The following is a 19189-nucleotide window of genomic DNA, read 5'->3' as shown; positions in this document are numbered from 1 at the left end:
CTTGACATACCCCCTTGAAGTAGTTTGCCTGTTATTAACTGTATGTTTGTCACATTTTAAAGGGTCTAAAAGGTCATGTTTTGTGGATCACTGCTGCTCCTCCTGAACCTTCAGGCATGATCAGGTGGGCTGAGACTCTGCTGTGAGACTACAAAGGATTGTGGAAAAGATCCATTTTGACTGACCTGCCTTGAATTCTACTAGAAGCAAATTCCTGAGGTCATCTGAAGTTGAGGTAAGCAAACAAATTCTTCTTTATAAAGATGGCATTAAAAAAGTAGGGATAGCCCTAATAACATCTCTCATTATTAATAGAAACTGACATACGCTAGGAGGAGGGCTGGATTATCTAATTAGCCTTTCCTAGCTTCAACTTTAATGATTTTCCCCATAAATCTCTACATTTTTCATGGAAGAAGTACCAATATGTTCTACATTCCTTAGAAGACTGCCTGTGCTAACAGCATTTCTAATGGGTTAATGTAATGGTCCTAAAGGGCGGGGAGGGTGCATGCGCATGCAAAATTTCAGTCTGGTCAGAGACAATCGTAAACAGTTCATCAAAGAGAGGATGGAAATGGCTGTAATATTTCTAATTACTGTATCTATGACAGCTACAACATTAGATGAAAAATCAGATAAGGGTGCACAAGGCTTGTAGAAAATCCCACCGGATAAATAAAGATATACATGACTACCTGAATATTTACATTGACCCAACCTGTAATTTTCATAGAAATAGTGGACCTCAAAATGAGTGAGAACAAAACCTAGTACGACATGAGTGAACAATACAGTCACTAGTATTTGTAAATGATAGTTGCTTTGCCCTTCAGGCAGTGATTAGATACAAATCCTTTTAGCAAGTCCCTGTTTCACCACCAGGCTGTTTGCCTCAAGGCTGTTGACCAGGAATTTCCTTCTGGTGCCGTTGGCAGCAGTTTGATTGCAGCTCCTCTCTGCCTTCATCATTGCGATGCAGATCGTGTCACTTCCTTGGCAGAGCATATGCAGTTGGCCTTTATTAACACGTGGAGTGTTGAACAGGCATGCAGGTGCTCTGTAATTACCGCACACCGCTTTGTACCGCTTTGTATAAATGAGCTGGCATGCTGCTACAGGCCACTCCTGTCGTAAGCACCCTTATTCTTTGAGTGTCTGCATGCATGGGTCCCTTACAATGTCTCTTCATTTGGTGTTAGCAATAAACCTAACTATCTGGTAGTAAGGGGCAGTTCTGCTATAAAAAAGCTCTTACAATCAAGAATTTCAGTGGTTGTAAATAGGTTGCAAAAGCCAGTTGAATTGATTTTAATTGAGAAAAAAATGTCAGATACTGAAATATATATAAAACTTCTGAGTTATGTCAATAGGATCTCATGAACAGTACATGACTGATTGTATTTAGCTTTCATGTTATATGTAGAATTTTTTAACGTCCCTCTCACTTCATGATTTGCTCTGAATGCTAGTTTATTTTAACAAAATGAAAGAAGTCAGAAAGCCAAACCAGATACATATGTATGTAATGCCTGGAAGAGTTTAGGAGCCTTGGCTCAGCGCTGTAGGGCTGGCCTCCTTTGTGAAGAGCATAGGCTGGGTGCGACAGTGGGGAGCAGGGTATGCTGAGTGTCTCCCACTGCTGTGTGGCATCTGTTCACCTCAGCATAATGGGCCTTTCTGAGACGTATGTAATAATCGTTACTGATGGAGAAAAGATAAAGGACTTCAGGAATTGGGCAAAAGAGCAAAGAGTGTAGGATTAGCGTTAATAACATTGCCCGACACCTTAGTTTTGTGTTTATCACACAAGTAGTTTAGAGTAGTGAAAATAAGATGCCAGAAAATCTGTGTGGGATGAAGGCAAATATACTCTAAACCTAAAGCAAGCCTTCCTGATACAGAGCAGTGGAGAGATACAATCCGTGAGCCAACGGCAGCGCAGCCGTGAATCACCACCCTCTCTCTGCTGCTATAGCCAAGGCCAATCCAAAATACCACAGAGAGTTCAAAGCAAGTGCAGTTTGCACACAGAAACATAGCTGGAAGCCATATCGGGGAAAAGGATACTAAAGGCAATGCATTTCTTAGTAGTTCAAAAGGTAAGAAACAAAAGTTTCTTAGGCCTCTTAGGATAAGCTGTTCATGTTCTCTCGCTTGAATCCGGCTTACCTTTGACTTAGATAACAAGCAATGCCATGTGCACAGGTGTACACTAAGCTCCCATTCTTCTTCACTCCCCTTTTGCTGTTTGTAACTCCTGTTTAACATCTCCAGCCTGAATTTTTAGTGGGACTGTTATTACACCTATCTGCTGTTTTGAAGAGGCCCCGTCCATGCTGACCGGTTAAAACCATAATCATAGCTGGAGACTGAAAAGTAGTGAAAGTAAGGTGGAAGATAGTAGCATATGTAGTATGCTGAGGACAATGATTCCTCTTACAGCAGCTTCTGTGATTTCAAAAAGTAATGCAGAACAGCATACCAAAAAACCGCAGACATGTAATAGGTGTGTGACCCTCCAATATTCATATGGGCACATACTAGTCTACGGCAAACTCACTGTAAGCGTACATATGCAATGCAGCAACACCATGGCCAAATTAGCGACTACCATTGCTCTCTTTACTTTGGTGAAACTGTTATTCTTCTGCTCTAGTTGAGTGTTTGTGCGAGGCCTGGTGTATTGCAGGAAAACCCGTCTAGCACAGGCACACTTGCTGGTTAGACAAGCCTGAGGGACCTGAGTGTGCACCACAGCCTGTTTCGCAGCTCCATGTCAAGACAAGCCCCAAGCCCATACTGTTGTTCATGCTGAGGGTCTGCATTAGGAAGGACACCCAAGCCTGTGGGATGAAAAGCCACTGCAGTACACATTGGCCTCATCTCTTGATCTGGGGTGGTGGTGGGAGCAAAAAACACTTGCTGTGCAATCTAGTTACCAAAGCCTAGAAGGCAAAGAATTAATTAGTCTAGAGAAAAAGCTGTCCTTCTGCTTCTAAAACCTCCCAGGAGTAGGAGAAGGGCCCGACATAATTTGGATAAATCTCTTCAAAGCTATTGTGCTGCCACTTTGCACGTGGGATGGGAGAAGCCATTCAGTACCCTACAGACACAGTAGGAGAAATAATTGTCATCTGCAGCACAAACACTGATGTTACCAAACCCAAAGTACAGGGAGAGATCTCCACCCCAAAACAAGTAATATGCATGCCTGATTTGGAATTCAAATGGAGCGGGTGAAGTGGTTTTGCTGATTACTGTTTGGGACAGGAATGATAGAGGAGAGACGATTTAGGTAGGTTGTGCTCCTTCCCAGAGCTTTCCAGCTTAAACACAGTAATGTCTCCTTCAAGAAAGGTCTAGAGAGAGGGGTTTTAGATGGTGCTTGCTGAAAAAGACTTTGTTGTCCCAAATATGTGTTCTTTCACCCGGTGTGCAGAGAGCTGAAAAACACGCAAGAGTCGAGATACTTGCTTTTATTCCAAATCTGCGTCTGCTAGGTGGTAGGTGCCCAAAGCTAGCACCCCTCCATTAACACACAGAAAATACAGATACATTTCGAGCAACAGTTATCAGTATTTTTTTAAAAGTTGGCTCCGTCACCCTTGTTCCCATTGGTTCCCACCAGCCTTGTCTCCACTTGAAGTCACTGTGTCCTTTTTTACTGCGCATGCTCAGTGAGGAAGGGACTTCTGTGGGTAGGGGGCTTTCCCTACCCGAGGGTGGGTTGCCATTATGCTAATACTATGTTAAGTAGATGTCAGCTAGGACAGCTCACTCTCAGTTCAGCAGTTGTTCCCTTTGTGGTTATCTTGTTCCTTCCCTCAAGGTTGTGCGCCTTGTTAACTGCTGTTAACAGAGACTAAACAATACCCTCTGCTTCATTCCTCGCATACCTTTACAGCCTGTGAACAGGGAAGCTGTATCTGGTACCCAACGGTACAAGATTATGCACTTCTGAAAATAAGCAAATTAGCCTATCTTGACTTCTCATAAATGAAATAATCTACAATGCAACCTTTTACCGTTGCTCAAGTTCAAATAGTGCAAATTTTCTCATTGATAATCCTGCAGAGAATAAACAATATAGCCAACAATCTGGAAACTTCTGAGACCCCTAAATTCATGCATCACTTTAGCCATGGGAAGGGCTCCAGAACTCACGCTGGACCGTCTCTTCCTTCCTTCCTCCTTCCAGTTGGCCAGAGCCCAGAGCTGGTTGGGTTTGACTGTATAAACATTGTTTATTGTTGTATTCTCAACAGGGCAACTTTCACTGCAGATAGCTCGGGTATATTGTCCCAAGTGTTGCAGACCAGCTCCAGCATAAAGGGGGGAAAGGAAGTTACTGCTCAGTTACTGCATCAGCAGAAATATTGTTCAGGGGCATTAAGGTAAGCTGGAATTGCTGAAGTCTTGCTATCTCTGTTAATCAGACATGAGATGCCTAAAATTGAGTGCTGGAGGTTAGTGAACATTGAACACATTGGCTCGGGATTTTCACTGTGGATATGCCAGCCAAAAATATCATTGCATTATCCTGGGCTTGGAATCCTACCCTCGGCAAACATATTTCAAGCTTATACAGAGTGTACCCCCATGCCCATGTGTTAGAGTGGCATTATGCCAGTTCTCAAGGTGGTACACCAGCTTTAATAGGACATACGTGCTAAGAAAAGACATATTTAGTAGGGCAGCCTTCCTAATGCTGTAAGTACCAAATCTTCAGCCAAGAGTCCCTTTTAAAAGCTGCAGGCCTGTTGACACAGGATTGTGTTTGTCAGTGTTCTTATTCCCAAATAGTCAACCTGTAATGGGTTAGGAGGGGATAAAAGAGGTTGTGCTATAGCAAAAAAAAGAGGACAGGGGGATTAAAAAGGCAGGAGCCTACTACATCTATTAATAACACACGGGACAACAAAACATGGTTGCACAAAATCATAGCCTCGAGGCACAGCCTGTTAAGGCATGACAATCGCAAATAATGACTTCTGGGCAAGATTTATCACAGCATCTAAGTAACTGTCTCCCAATGTAGAAGTTATGCATTTGCCATAAAATGCAGGAGTCCAGCAGAGTTTTAAAATAAATATTGGCTTGAGCATAGTATATTTTCAGTCTTTAACTGTGTGTTTGCCCCAGTACTTTATGTAGATCCATGCTGTACATAATGTTTGCCATCACTGTTGACATGACTGTTTAAATTGGCAAAAGCAGGCTTGCCATTTCTCAGTGACTGATCACAAAGAATGGGTCACCTGTCTCCGTGCTGCACTCTGATTAAAAAAAAAGGGAATTGACAAGGAAAAACTTGCGGTTACTATGAAACTTGAAGCTGGATTGTTAGCAGGTGTACGGCAGTCATTCACAGAAATACTGCATATTCTCTTTTGAAGGTTTTGGCTAGCGCTGTGCACCTGCCGGCATAGTTGGGCACAAATGATCCATATGGACAGTCATTAGCATGTCCTCTGTTCTCAAGTCCTTTCCTGCACAGGTGGGGGGCTTATCCGGTGAGTTGCTTCTTTCACCTATTTTCTAAATCAGGCTATGGATCTTCTGCAGCTAAAAATGTAGAAACTAGCTGTCTGTTTTAGTAGTAGAAAAGCCTTTCATGTGGAAATGCAAAAAGGGAGATAACTGAGCTTCAGGCTGACTACTAGAAGGGCAATAGCATCGAACACCATCTTCTGATCTTTTTTCAGTCCTATAACACATTCAGCATGGTAATTGCATACACAACTGATTACATTGTCCATATCTTATACTTAACCTAAAAATCATACGTGATACTTTATAGAGAAATAAAAATGTTCCCGGATCTAAAACATGAATCCTTTCATTGTCTGTGTATGGACAGACTGGAGAAGAGCCTCTTCATACTTATAAGTCAAGACCCGAGCCAGCACTGCTTAGAACCAAAAATGCTGAAATGTTTTTTTTAAAGGTTACTCTGAGGGTCACACAGTGACCCAATATACTCTGCCTGAATACCTTTATAGATACAGAAAAAGATCCATTGTAGGACTTCCCGATTGAAGAATTACACAAAACTAAGAAAGCTGGTAGAAAAGGTAATTAAAAAGAAGAGTCAGAAGGGCAGACTGCATGCAGATGGGTGGATATTATTTTTAAAAACTGTATTAGAATTTAAGAGTGTATTTCTGATTTGAAAGAACCTTTGAAAAGAGCAAAGAAGCCTGGATAAACAACAGATTTCATTACGTAAAATTTTAGATCATGCCCAATTGAAGGAAGGAAAAACATTGATTTGTTAAGTGAAATACAAAATCATAGTAAGCCAATCAAGACAAGACTGTGAGGTGTAAAAGCTCATATATGTTTCTCAAACACATCAGAAAGCAAGAAACCATGCAGCATCACTTGATGACAGGCTTGTAAAAGAAGTACGCCACAATAAGGTCCTGGCAGTAAAGCTGGCTGAAATCTTCACCTCAGTGCTCACTAGCGGAGAACTCAAAGAGATGCTCACGGTGGCAGCCTCCTTCACAGGGAGAGCTCTGCGGAGACGTCTCAAAGCGGCAAGTGTCTGCAGAAGAGGCTCTGGAGCAAAGCCATTAGAGCAGGCAGCAGCAAACTGCCAGGAGTTCAGTGGTTGCAGAGACCAAAGTGATGGTGTGCCGACGTGCTGAGTGCAGTAACAAATCGCTCTTTATGGAGAGGAGTAGTGGGTGACAACAGTCTCGCCAGTTTTGAAAGGGCTCCAGGGGGAACCTGGGAAGCACCCTCCAACAGGTTCAACTTTGTAGACAAATTGGCAGAAATGGTAACGTCAGTAAACACACGGGCAAATATAAAATAACAGGAAGGAGTCAACAGCATTTGGAGTGGGAAGTTGCCTTCATGTGTCTGTTACATCATTCTGAAAAAGTTACTGAGCATGTGGACAGCAGCAATCTGCCCGAGAGAGTTGGGTTTTATGACAACTTTCAAGATGGTCACAGGTGAAAAAGGAAGCTCCTCCCATGGGCCAGTAATCAATTATAGCATAAGAGACAAAGGATGATCAGTTTTCACAACACAGAAAGATGACAAGCAGAGTTTCTTAGAGATCAGTACTGCAACCTAATATAAGTATGCTTGTAAATAATTTGTTAAGGATCATGAAGTGAAAAGTTTTACTGGTAATTATGAAATTATTACAGATAATTAAAAAAAAAGCCAGCTGGAATGGTTGCACGCTATTTTCATGCTACTGAATGAGTGGGCAGTAGTGTTGAAGGTATGCGAGGAATGAAGCTGGGAGTGTTGTTTAGTCTCTGTGAGCGGTTAACAAGACACGCAACCTTGAGGGAAGGAACAAGATAACCACAAACTGAACGCAACTATGGAACTGAGAGTAAGTTGTCCTAACTGACATCTACTTAACATAGTATTAGCACAATGGCAACCCACCCTCGGGTAGGGAAAGCCCCCTACCCACAGAAGAGCCTTCTTCACTGAGCGTGCGCCGTAAAAAATAAGGACACGGTGACTTCAAGTGGAGATGAGGCTGGCGGGAACCAATGGGAACAAGGGTGATGGAGCCAACTTTTAAAAAAATACTGATAACTGTTGCTCAAAACGTGTCCATATTTTCCATGTGTTAATGGAGGAGTGCTAGCTTTGGGCACCTACCACCTAGCAGATGCAGATTTGGAATATAAGCAAGTATCTCGACTCGTGTGTGTTTTTCGGCTCTCTGCACACCGGGTGAAAGAACCCGTATTTGGGACAGCAGTAGTACAGAAAGATGACATTGAGTATGGATAAATGCAAAGTAACACAGAGAGCCAACCCCAATATAAAAATTCAGTAATATGTTCTGCCCTGCTTATTCAGGTTTTTAACATTGCTGTAGGTAGTTTTATGGAAACATCAGCTAAATACCCTGTAGCTGCCAAATAAAACCAAACCAGCCCTCCCGAGCAGGCTGGGTCAGCATAACTAAGAAGGAAATAGCAAACTGAACAGAATACACTAAAATGCTGCAGTATAAATCCCTTCTGCGCCCTCGCCGTGATTATATCGGGTCTTCAGCTCCCCAAATCCTAGAGAATAAAGCCTAGAAAAGATGTAACAGACTTAACAAAAGCAGTGGTACGGTCACAGAGATGAGCAAAGATTAAGACTTAGAGCTTGTGTACTTGGAGGGACTAGGTGTGCTACAGGTCTACAGCCTAGAAAGGAACTGAAAGGGGGGTTATGAGCCAGTAAAAGCATAAATCTTGGGAGAAGCTGAACAGCTGATAATTATTCCCTATTAACCCTAATATAAGAAACAGCAGAAATAAAATTAAAGTTAAAATTATAGAGAAGCAAACAGAAAGAGGTAATTTTTCGCACAGTATGTTGGAACTCGTTATTCCAGGATAATGCCAAAAATTTACATAGGTTCAAAAAGGATTTTGACCAGTTCAGAGAAGAAAAACATATCAAAGTCTACAAGATAGAAAGACACAGACTCTGGTTCGGGAAGCCTTTGAGCTGCAAGCTACTGGAAGCTGGGAGGCTGCACATTAGCAGTGTCTCTGCGTGCTTGCCTTGCTGTTTGCTACGGGCCACGGACAGAGACCAGGTACCAAACTAGATGAGCCTGAACGTTAGTTACACCAGTCCTGTGGTTTGGGTATTTTTCCCCGCAAGGGGCGAAGAGTACACGGGGTGTTAGTCAGGACAGCTCTCAGGGAGGGCAGTGAGGCTGGGGGCAGGGTGCTAAAGGGGCAGTAGCCTTGACGAGTGGCATGTGGTGTGGCACATGCCCTGGGTGGTGCAACAGGAGAGACAGCATTGCTCTGTAGATGCCGCAGAGATTAGAAGTTACAGTCCTGAATCAGGCAGTGCTACAGTGAGTGTCTTGTATGACTCATTTGAACCAACTGTATTTCTCAGTGAATCTGTTAAAAGTTTCTTTGTTTAAGTCTCTCATCAGCTCTCATCTCTTGGTCTGTTGGATGCTCTCCCTCACCTACCGCCTACCTACACTGGTGAGTATCACATGGAGGTTACACTCATACATTGCTCAGTGAGCCTGCCAGGACGTGTAAATCTGAGAAACTTTACTTTTCATCACTTTTCCGTTAAGGTTTCAAGTTTCTTTTTTTTTTCTCACTTTTTTTTTTCTTTTTTCTCCCTGGGGACGTCTGCCTGGACTATCAGTACCACAGTCATGTGAACAAAACCAAGATTTATTAACCACAGACCGAACGTGAAATCCAAGTGCAATAAACAGTTTGCATAACAAATCTAATGAGATTTGCATTTCTTATAAACGAAGCAAGGTAAGACTTTCTCAGCTTAGTTACCGAGAAAGAAGAAAAGCCTCTGAACCATGACAGCAATACTCTGTCGCTATCAGCTTGGGGCCTTATGCCAGCACGACACTGCTCTCTGGGGACGTGTATCCTCCATTCACCCAACCTATCAAGTTACCTCACTGACTGGAAAACTGGCATGCCTTGAAAGACAGTAAACTGTAAGGATTTCCTGTATTGGCCAAAAAACAGGCCACTGACCACATCAAAGACCTCTAATAATAATTGGCAGCCACTTTTCAAAGAATTTGTGATACCACACCTCACAAATCAGGTCATACAATTCTACTAAGACACTTTTTTAAAATATCCCAAAAATGTGGGATTTTTTTCCCCTTTTCTGTAAACTATGAATTACTGATAGAAACACAGACCTTCTCTCAACTTCTTTAATATTAATTTTGCTTATTGGCTCAAATTTACAAACAAATAGAGAATTTTGAAATTTGTCATGAAGGTAAAAAACCTGGTACTTCTGAGAAATACTGTTTCAAGAGACATTACAGTCATGCATTTTCAGCCCATTCCTTTAGAAATAAATGCAGAGAACTGTTAGCACAATGACCAAAATTATATTATATATTATATTTCTTGCTATAGGAAGAAAGTACTATAGATGGTAGAGTGATCCTAAATACAAAATTGGCTTCATGGACTTCAGTGTTTGTAAGTTCAGGTCCTAACTGGGAGCATTTAGATACCTAGAAATCATTCCTAAAAACAAAACAAAAAAAGCTCCCCTTTGACTGATGAAAATCAAGCAGATCAACTCACTTTTCATGAATAATCCTACATTCCTTATAAGCAAAGTAGATTGTCATGTATTTTACAGACTTTCTTTGGCCATTGAAGAAAGTAGTAAATTAACAAGAGAAGAGACAACTTGAAAAATGAATGCTTTGTTGAAATGAGCTAAAAGTGAAGGAAAAAAAGATAAAATGTTTGCTCTTAGGTGACTTACGGTAGATTTATTTAGTGTTTATTTAAAGATTACATAATTTTCATAGCAGTCTCAATATGCCACAGTAGGATAAATATTAATTCAGAAGCAGAACAATTTTGTGAAGAAATACCTGAGAAAAATAATTGTCAAAGCTTATACTGATTTTCCTCTGGTAGTTTCTCAGGAAAACATATTTTCCCAGTAAACCTGAGTACTCTATGCTTTGTTTTCCTCAAACCTGTGTTTAATCCATCTTCTTGTCACCCCTGGATAAGCTACTGATTACATAAGGGTTCTTTTCCCTTCTGAAGGGAAGAACATAGGCCCGAGACGGAGGGACCCGCAAGCGCATTAGCCCAGCAGCAGGTCCATGCATGATTTAGCAGTGCAGTTGTGCGCTGCAGCTAAGGTGATCTAGCGGCGTGCTGCTGCCGGGAGGGCTGGTCCTTCTTTCTTTCCTCACGGCATCCCCAGCCTTTGTTGTCACTGGCACTCATCGACATTGTGCTAGATCTTGAGTCAAGAAAGAAAATTATTTGTCTCATTTTTGAAATTGTTTTGATTATTTCACATTACGGCTGACATGAGGTAGGAAGTTACGAAAGCAGATCTTTATGTATAATGTATCAGCACTTTCTGCCTGTGCCTGTTTGACATACATCCAAATTGTTCAAAACCAGAGGGAAGCTACAACACAGTAAAATCCTGTCAAAGCAGGGGCAAGCGTCTTGCTCATGCCTGAAGTATTGGGTCATTACTGGAAACCGAGTAACAACTAACCTAGCCAACAGTCAGGTCAGACCTTTCTGCTGCTGGGGACGGCTAGGAAAAGTCCACTGACTTCACAGACAGTGAAGCCTGGCACAAAGGTGGCGTTCATCCACCCTTTGCATTTAGTGGAGAACACTCATGAAGTGATTGACTTCGAAAGTGGCCACTCAAAAGCCTCAGCTTGTATCATCTAAAGCTATTTCGTACTTCTAACATCATTTGCTGATGACATACAGCTGAAGGAGACTTTAGTGTGGGATTTTTAACTGGCCACACGCCATGTTACCATAATTAGAGGACACTCAGTCCAATCCAACAACAGGAAGGTTTCTATCTTTTGAGGTGTTTACCCGGGTGTTTTTACCACACTGTACCACAAACCTTTTAAAAAGGATGTCTTGATATAGGCCAGGGCATTACTGTTTCCTCCTCATAAAGTAATGAAACCAGAAAAGAATTGAGAAAATAACTTAGTAATAAAATATTAAAAGCTATTTATGTTTTGTGGGAGTTTGATTCAACTTGGTTTATAGCTTTGATGAGTTTTCTACGACATTTTCAATAACACATTACAAAACACTAACATGTTTTAAATAGTTAATCTTTTATGTCCGGAACCATTTTTTTGTGTTCAGAATCATATTCAGCCCCTAGACATTTTAATAATACTTTTAAGAAAGATATATACTGAAAACATAGATGCAATGTTGTCATTCAGACATAAACCTGATAAAATATTAAAATTTCTTATTAAATTTTTACAGAAAAAAGAGAAAAATTATCACTGTTCACAAGCTTTACAATGAGAAAAGCCTTTTTTTTTGACGAAAAGATTGTTTGGTAGCAACATTAAATATTGCACTATGTTGAAGTGTGTCGGTAAACAGCCTTCTTTCAGCTCAGTATGATGTAGATTTATTTTCTCCTCTGTGGAAATAGAATAATGAAATTCTATTTTAAACTAAGGACTGAAAAGACAGTAGGATAAAATCTGTAACTTTCCATTATTACTTTTACAGTTTGTTAAGCTCAGTGGAACTAGCAATACGTTGTGAATAGAACATTATAAAAATCCCCTTTGAAATCACTAAAGTGCAATAATCATTTAAAAGACACGGGAATTACAAAAATCATCATGCAGCTAGTACCCCATCAAATGAACCGTAGTCTTGTCTGCGTGACTTTTAACTACTGTTGTTGTACAGTATCTAAAGACATTAAAGCCGCAGTATGCCCTATTTTCACACCAGACTGCATTTTGCATCTAACGAGGCTGGGTAGTCAGTCAGTTGTGCAGCTGTTGCTCGATACCTCAATGGTAACAACCCTTGTTTAAAAATAGCCCAATTGCTCACATAATTAATGAGGTGCCTTTCATTATCGGTGATGGCACCGTCGCCTCGGCACTCCGCACAGGGCTGTTTCAGTGATGCGAGGGAGAGCAGGAGCGGAGCATGCAGCGGGGCTGTGGGCCGGGCAGAGGCACGTCCCCTTGGCCCCGCGGGAAAGGGAAGGCTTTCCTGCTGGCTCTGGGCCCACGACCGCCTCCGTGGGCTAGTGGCCAGCATGGTGCAGTGTGGCCAGGCCAGGCAGAGTGGGAAGAGTCACAGAGTCATAGAATGGTTTGGGTTGGAAGGGGCATTCAAAGGCCATCTGGTCCAACCCCCCGGCAGTGAGCAGGGACTTCTGCAACTGGATCCAGTTGCTCAGAGCCCCGTCCAGCCTGATCTGTTGCACATTGTCAGCTCAAGGATCGAGTGGCCAACACAAGAGGCTTACAGGCTAGGAAAATTAATGCCAGTTTCAAAAGTCTTTCAGTCAGAGAAAGTGCTTAGTTATTAATGAGTCCTTCATGGCTCTGCAACTCTGAAGAAGGATATTGGGAAATATAAATATGGAATGAAATCCTAGAATCCTAGAATAGTTTGAGTTGGAAGGGACCTTTCAAGGCCATCTGGTCCAACTCCCCTGCCATGAGCAGGGACATCTTCAACTGGATCAGGTTGCTCAGAGCCCCGTCCAACCCGACCTCAGATATTTCCAGGGATGGGGCATCGACCACCTCTCTGGGCAACCTGGGCCAGGGTTCTACCACCCTCATGGTGAAAAATGTCTTCCTTGTATCTAGTCGAAATGTGCCCTCTTTTAGTTTAAAACCATTACCCCTTGTCCTGTCGCTACAGGCCCTGCTAAATAGTTTGTCTCTAATGGGGCTTCGGCCTCTGCTCTGCTGCCAAACCGCACCCCCGTGTTGGGAGGAAAAGCAAAGGCACAGCCAGGGCTGCCAGCCCTGAGCCTCTGCTGGGGCTGCGAACTCGGAGCCTCCGCTGGGGCTGACAGCCCTGCCTCGCTGCGCTCCTGTCTCCCATCGCTGGGAGCCGTCGTCCGTCCTGGCTGGGCACTCTCCGCGCACGGCGCTGGCAAGAGTTGACCAACAGCTGACTGAAAAGAAAAGCTTTGGTGCCCCGTGCCGGTTCCTGATGTCCGCAGTCCCGCAACAGCCAGATGAGCAAGTGGAGAGCTTTGTTGGAGAAAAGCAGTAACTATTTCCTGCAGGAGAAGCAACTGGAGACTTCTAAACCCAGTGCCTCCGGGCAGTCAGTGCGGCCTGGAGGTTTACAGCCAGGGAAGCTGTGGCTGGGGGCTTATGTATGGGTACACTCGCTGACTCTTCTGCGGTATCATTTCTCATTTCACCGCAGTTGTTTAGAAACTGTTGCTGTGAATTTACAACTCCCAGTAAATAGAATAGCGTGTCATTTTGGATGGACTCTGACAGCAGTTTATTCTCATAATGCTGTTTGGTGAAGCATCCTTCTGATTTCCTAAAGAGCATTTTCTGCTTAGGTTGTGGCTCTGTTAATCTGTTCAAGCCAATTCTATAAAACCCAGACCATCTGCATTTGTGAAGATCGTGGTTAATTTAGATTTTCTTTGTGTCTACTGTCAATGGATGATTAAAAGTACTAGAGATTTACAGTGCAAAGTCTATATATTGGCATGGTACAGTAGTGTCTCACAATATTTGAGTAAGAGCTGGTACAGTTAAGTCCAGCAGGAAGAAAAATAATGGCTACAAATAATGAAAATAGCTAAGCTTTGGCAGTGTATAATGGCTGTAAATGGTGAAAATGGCAGAGCTTTTGCAGTGTTTCAGACTATTCACTAGGCTTTTGTTTTATTTGTAATTACTGAAGTTTTGTTGTTAATTACACAGCAATGTTTAGTTAACATTTTTGTATCGAGTATGCATGGTATTTCTATGAAAATGATGAAGCAGTCACTGAAGATCTGTCCCAACAAGCTTGCTGAGGGCCCCAAAGAGGACTCCTGTAGGATTTGTACTGATATATTAAATTAGCTCCCTTGGATAATGTTTCTCTTACCACCACCACCCCCCTCCCAATTTTCTCCTGCCACTCTCCTGAAACTAGCACTAACTTAGATTCTGCTGCGTGGCGTGGCAAGACGGCATTACTTAATGGTTTTATTATACCTATATGTACAGGTACCATACAACTCCAGGGAGCTCCTCTGCAACAGACTCGGGATCGTGCAGGTGGGACGGGACCTCTGCAGACCGCTAGCGCAGCACTGGAGTCAGGTTGCCTGGGGCCTTGCCCAGTCGAATTTGGAATTTCTCTAAGGATGGACCCCAAGCTGTCTGGACAACCTCTTCCAGGTTACCTACCCACATGGCAAAATTTTTTTCCATACGAAATCAGAATTTCTCATGTCCCAACTTACCCCTGTCACCTCTCGTCCTGTCCCTGTGGACCTCTGAGAAGAGTCTGCTGCATCTTCTCTACACCCACTTATTAGGTAGCTGTAATCAGCATGAGATGTCCCCCGAGCCCTGCCCTCTCCCGGCTGAGGGCACGCGGCTCTCAGCATCCCTGCATGCCCCAGCCCCGTAGCCTCTCAGCCCCCCCGGTGTGCCCCAGCCCTGTATCGTCTCAGTGACCTCGGCTGGACTCGCTTCAGTACGTCAGCTGGACAGCCCAGCGTGGGCTGTACACAAACACACATCGCCTGTGAATCCAAGCCGTGGTGCTTGGGTTTCCTTCCACGTGTTCTTATGCAAACGCTAAAAAGCGAAGGAAGGGCTGAGGCAGGGGAAGATGGTGTCACGCGGTGGGGTTGCCCATGGGCTGAGCATAGTGGCTCCGTCTGGAGAGCTGACAGAAGGAGCAGGGCAGCCAAGAAATGCACAGAGGCAAACTTTTCTGTGGTTGCTTTTGTTTCCCTACTCGGTTTTAAGCAGCGTGCTGCAGTGTTTGCAACTTGCCAGCGCAGTGTCACACGTACTGTGGAAGCGCGAGTCGGAGGAAACGAGCTCTGCGTTCACGCTTGGGTTGCTTCTGCTGAGTACCGCTTCAGGACGAGCTCTTACAGCAAAGTAGCCTCCTGAAATTGGTCAAGTTAAGGCATTATTTTCCACATGGCACTGATGCTGACACTAAGGATTTGCTCAGGTGCTAACATGATTTCTAGGTATATCGCAGCACAAGACAACTGGCTGAGCTTGGAACATCTTTTTAGTTCTTTTTATGTTGTTCATTAGGGTGAACCTGATCGGATTACTAATAGATGTGTTGTTTTAACTTCTTTTAACATGCAATTGACACAGAATAGTTTGTGAAATATTTCCAAGTTAATGTAAAAAAATATAGGTATTAATCTTAGGGGCCCTGACGCAGCAAAGAAATACAGCAAGTGCTTCACCTTAAGCACACGCTTAAACCTCTTTCTGTTTAGCAAAGCACAGAAGTGTTTGGCTGAACCGTGGCCAAGCAGTTCTAGCAACCGCTTGGTTCTGAGGGAAAGGTTTTCTCTCAAGTGCATTTCCTTGGTGCCTGCTAACGTGACGCAATCTAAATCACGAGAAATGAACGTTGTCCGGCAGATGCTGACAGCAGTAAAGGGTGTTTACCCCCTGCCTCTCTTTTTCTCTGTGTGAGGGTTGTTCAGGTACTAGATTGGTTGCTGTTTTACTTGTTGAGAAATTAGAATACTCAATACTCCATAGTCAAATTTCAACGCGTTGAAGAGAAATGCATTCTTAAACTGTTGCATTTAGTTTTTTTAAATGATGAAAACTGGGCCAGGTCAATCTAGGCTGCCTGTGAAAGACAATCCTGTTTGACCTGCAACTGGACGCCTGCGAGGTGTCTGCCTTTATGGGAGCTCATTGCCTTGGGCTTTCTTGCAGTCAATAGAGAGAAAGAGGCACTTTCATGGCAACAGCCATTTGACGTTTTTCAGATGTCTGCTTCAGGATGATGAGATGAGTTGCATTGCAAAAGCTCCTGTTTCTCTCTGTTGGGGATAAAAGGATCCTAGAGCAACTAGGTCAGATGAATTTCATCCCTGTGTCCATAAAAACGGAACTGTAGAAATGAGTAGCAACAAAATGCAGAGCTGAATTTTTTATTAGGAAAAATTTCTTCGCTGAAAGGGTTGTCAAGCATTGGAACAGGCTGCCCAGGGAAGGGGTTGAATGACCATCCCTGGAGGTATTTAAAAGTCGTATAGATGTGGTGCTGAGGGACATGGTTTAGCAGTGGACTTGGCAGTGCTAGGTTAACGGCTGGACTTGATGATCTTAAAGGTCTTTTTCAACCTGAACGATTCCATGATTCTATGATTCTGAAGTGATGGAAAAGTAAAATCTGCTTACCTCATTAAATCTGATGCAGCTATTTGAAAATCACAGAATAGCTCATGAACCTCCTATAAACGTTTTCTCATTAGCAAAAAACCCTAAAAACTAAAAAAAAGGTTACTTTAATTGTAATTATTGTAATTGTAATAATTGGAATTTGAAATAATTCCCTTCAAGCACAACTGGGCTGTAAGCTTTCTCACACTGAAGGAGTTCGTAGCTCAAAGACCGTGATATCAGATGTCATCGATTCATTGGGGGAAAAATAGAAAAATTACCTAGAAAGGGATAAGACCAATATTAGTGCAAAAGTTTGAGTACTGAATAATATTTCAATCTGAGCTAAAAATGGAACAAAAATATATATCTGAGATGAATGTTGATGGTGCAAGAGAAAAAGAGAAGTATATTACAAATCTTATGTTCAGAGGATACAGAAAAAACTAATTGAAAGAGACAGGGAGCAAGGGTGTTCCTTGGTAAATGAGCATTTCTGATCTCATTCCTCTTAATATTTCACACATTCTGAGGAAGAGATTTAAAAAACCTGCTTGAGATTTGGAAGAGGTCTAGTATACATTGGGATAGAGGGAGTTCCATGAGTAGGGTTTTAAGAATATATTGAAATCAAAGTGGGAAGTTTTCCTGTTTACCAGCTTATTGTTACCTTAATTTTCCCATAATACACATTGGTACCTGATAACAACATAAAATGCTACTTATGGTTTTTGTCTGCTCAGCAGACCCTATCTATCATCCAACAGTGGACTGCTGGATTGCGAGACAGTACCCTGCTTAGTCAAGCAAGTCCAGAAGCTGATAGGCCTGATCCTTCTCATTAAAAGACGCTTTTTTGTGAAATATGGTCTATCACGTGGCATTGAGAAGCAGAAAAAGAAGTCCCTGCTGTACTTGGAGGATGTTTGAGCCTTTATGCTGTAATACCAAGGGGAAAAAAGGGAAAAAAGGCACATTAACAATTAATGATTTCCTAAGCAAATCTCCAGGGAGAACTAATTGGAGGCTAAAAATGGGCATGTGCTCAGGTATTTTTATGACTTTCATTTGCCATATTAGAGAATTAAAAGCCAGTGGACTGTGGGTCCATGCAGGAAAGCAGATAAAGTATTTTCCTTTTTTCTACAGGAAAGTATTTATTGGCATTATTTGGCAATTTAGTCCGGGCAAAAGAATGGGCGGCAAGCATATGCATACATTAACAGGCTGACTTTTTTTTATTAACCTGTATAGTCAGCCCAGGGTACATTGCTGCTGGAGGATATTGCTGAGGAAGTGGTTGGAGAGATTTAGAAAAGGATTAGGCATTTGTATGAATAGGAGTAGCGTCTGCTGTTAGGCTCATGCTGCGGTTAAAGGAATTACAAGGGATATTACCGTCGGCTCCGGGCCCTAAACTGATCACCAGCTGGCCTCGGGAAGGAACCCCCTCTCTGCTTTTTTGGCACAGTGCTGCACATTTGGCTGGGGCCACTGCTGAAGGTTCAGAAGAACCATCAGTCTCCTCGCGGGGTCATCCGAGGCAGGATGCCTGTTCCGGTACCGTAACTCCTCCCGTTACACCTTTCCATACATACTACCAGGGAGTGCTACATCCTCATCGCTCCCGACTGCACCCCGTCGTACACTGCTGTTATGAAGCTTAATCTTTAATTGAGAATTGCCATTCATAATATATATTTAATCTATTTTTTCTCTGAGAATTTTAAATAATTCATGGGCCTTTGTTATGTAAAGAGGCCAGTTATAAATCATCTGAGCCACACCGAGAGATTTCTGATGTCAGCATTCTCAAATGAATTACATCTCTCTGGGGCCATCTGTTATTTTAAATACAATTCTGAAGAGGAGTTGTAACGTTCACGAGGAAATAAACAAGTAATGTCCATCACAGATTTGATACTAAAGCTTTACAATCCAATAAGGTTGATGTGTTAGTGGCAGAGAATACTAATTTTCGTCAGCAATCCTTTCATTCAGCTTATGTACATACATCTTTTTCCCTTGGGGAGGACCTGTTGATGGGAGTGCTATCTGATTTTACAAAACCACCGGTGTAGATGCTGCAACGTGGAAGTAAAAAACAGTTGCTGTGGTTTCAGGGATGGCCTAGCAGGGCACATGTCTCGAGCGCATCCTTTGTGATCAGGTGCTGCAGAAAGCATCCGGATTCAGAGATTTCCGTCTATCACTAGCCCTATGCTGTTTGGATTACAGTCCAGTTACAGTCGCCCATTTCCCTTTCATTCCATACTTCAGAAATACAAATGCTCTTGATGGTCCATGTCAGGTTCCCAATAGTTTCCAGTTACAGCTAATGGTCTCAGCTGCTGATACCTGAAGAGACAGGCATGCAAAGAATGGAGACGAGTTTATAAAAATGACTACAGAAAAAACTATTTTAAGGACTCCTGAAATGACACAGTTCGAGATACATAAGCATCACCTGAATTTCCCCAAGCTAGCCCTTTGGAT

The sequence above is a fragment of the Phaethon aethereus genome (assembly GCF_964289735.1).
Source record: "Phaethon aethereus genome assembly, chromosome: Z".
Classification (NCBI taxonomy): domain Eukaryota; kingdom Metazoa; phylum Chordata; class Aves; order Phaethontiformes; family Phaethontidae; genus Phaethon; species Phaethon aethereus.
Note: the sequence above shows the minus strand (reverse complement) of the source record.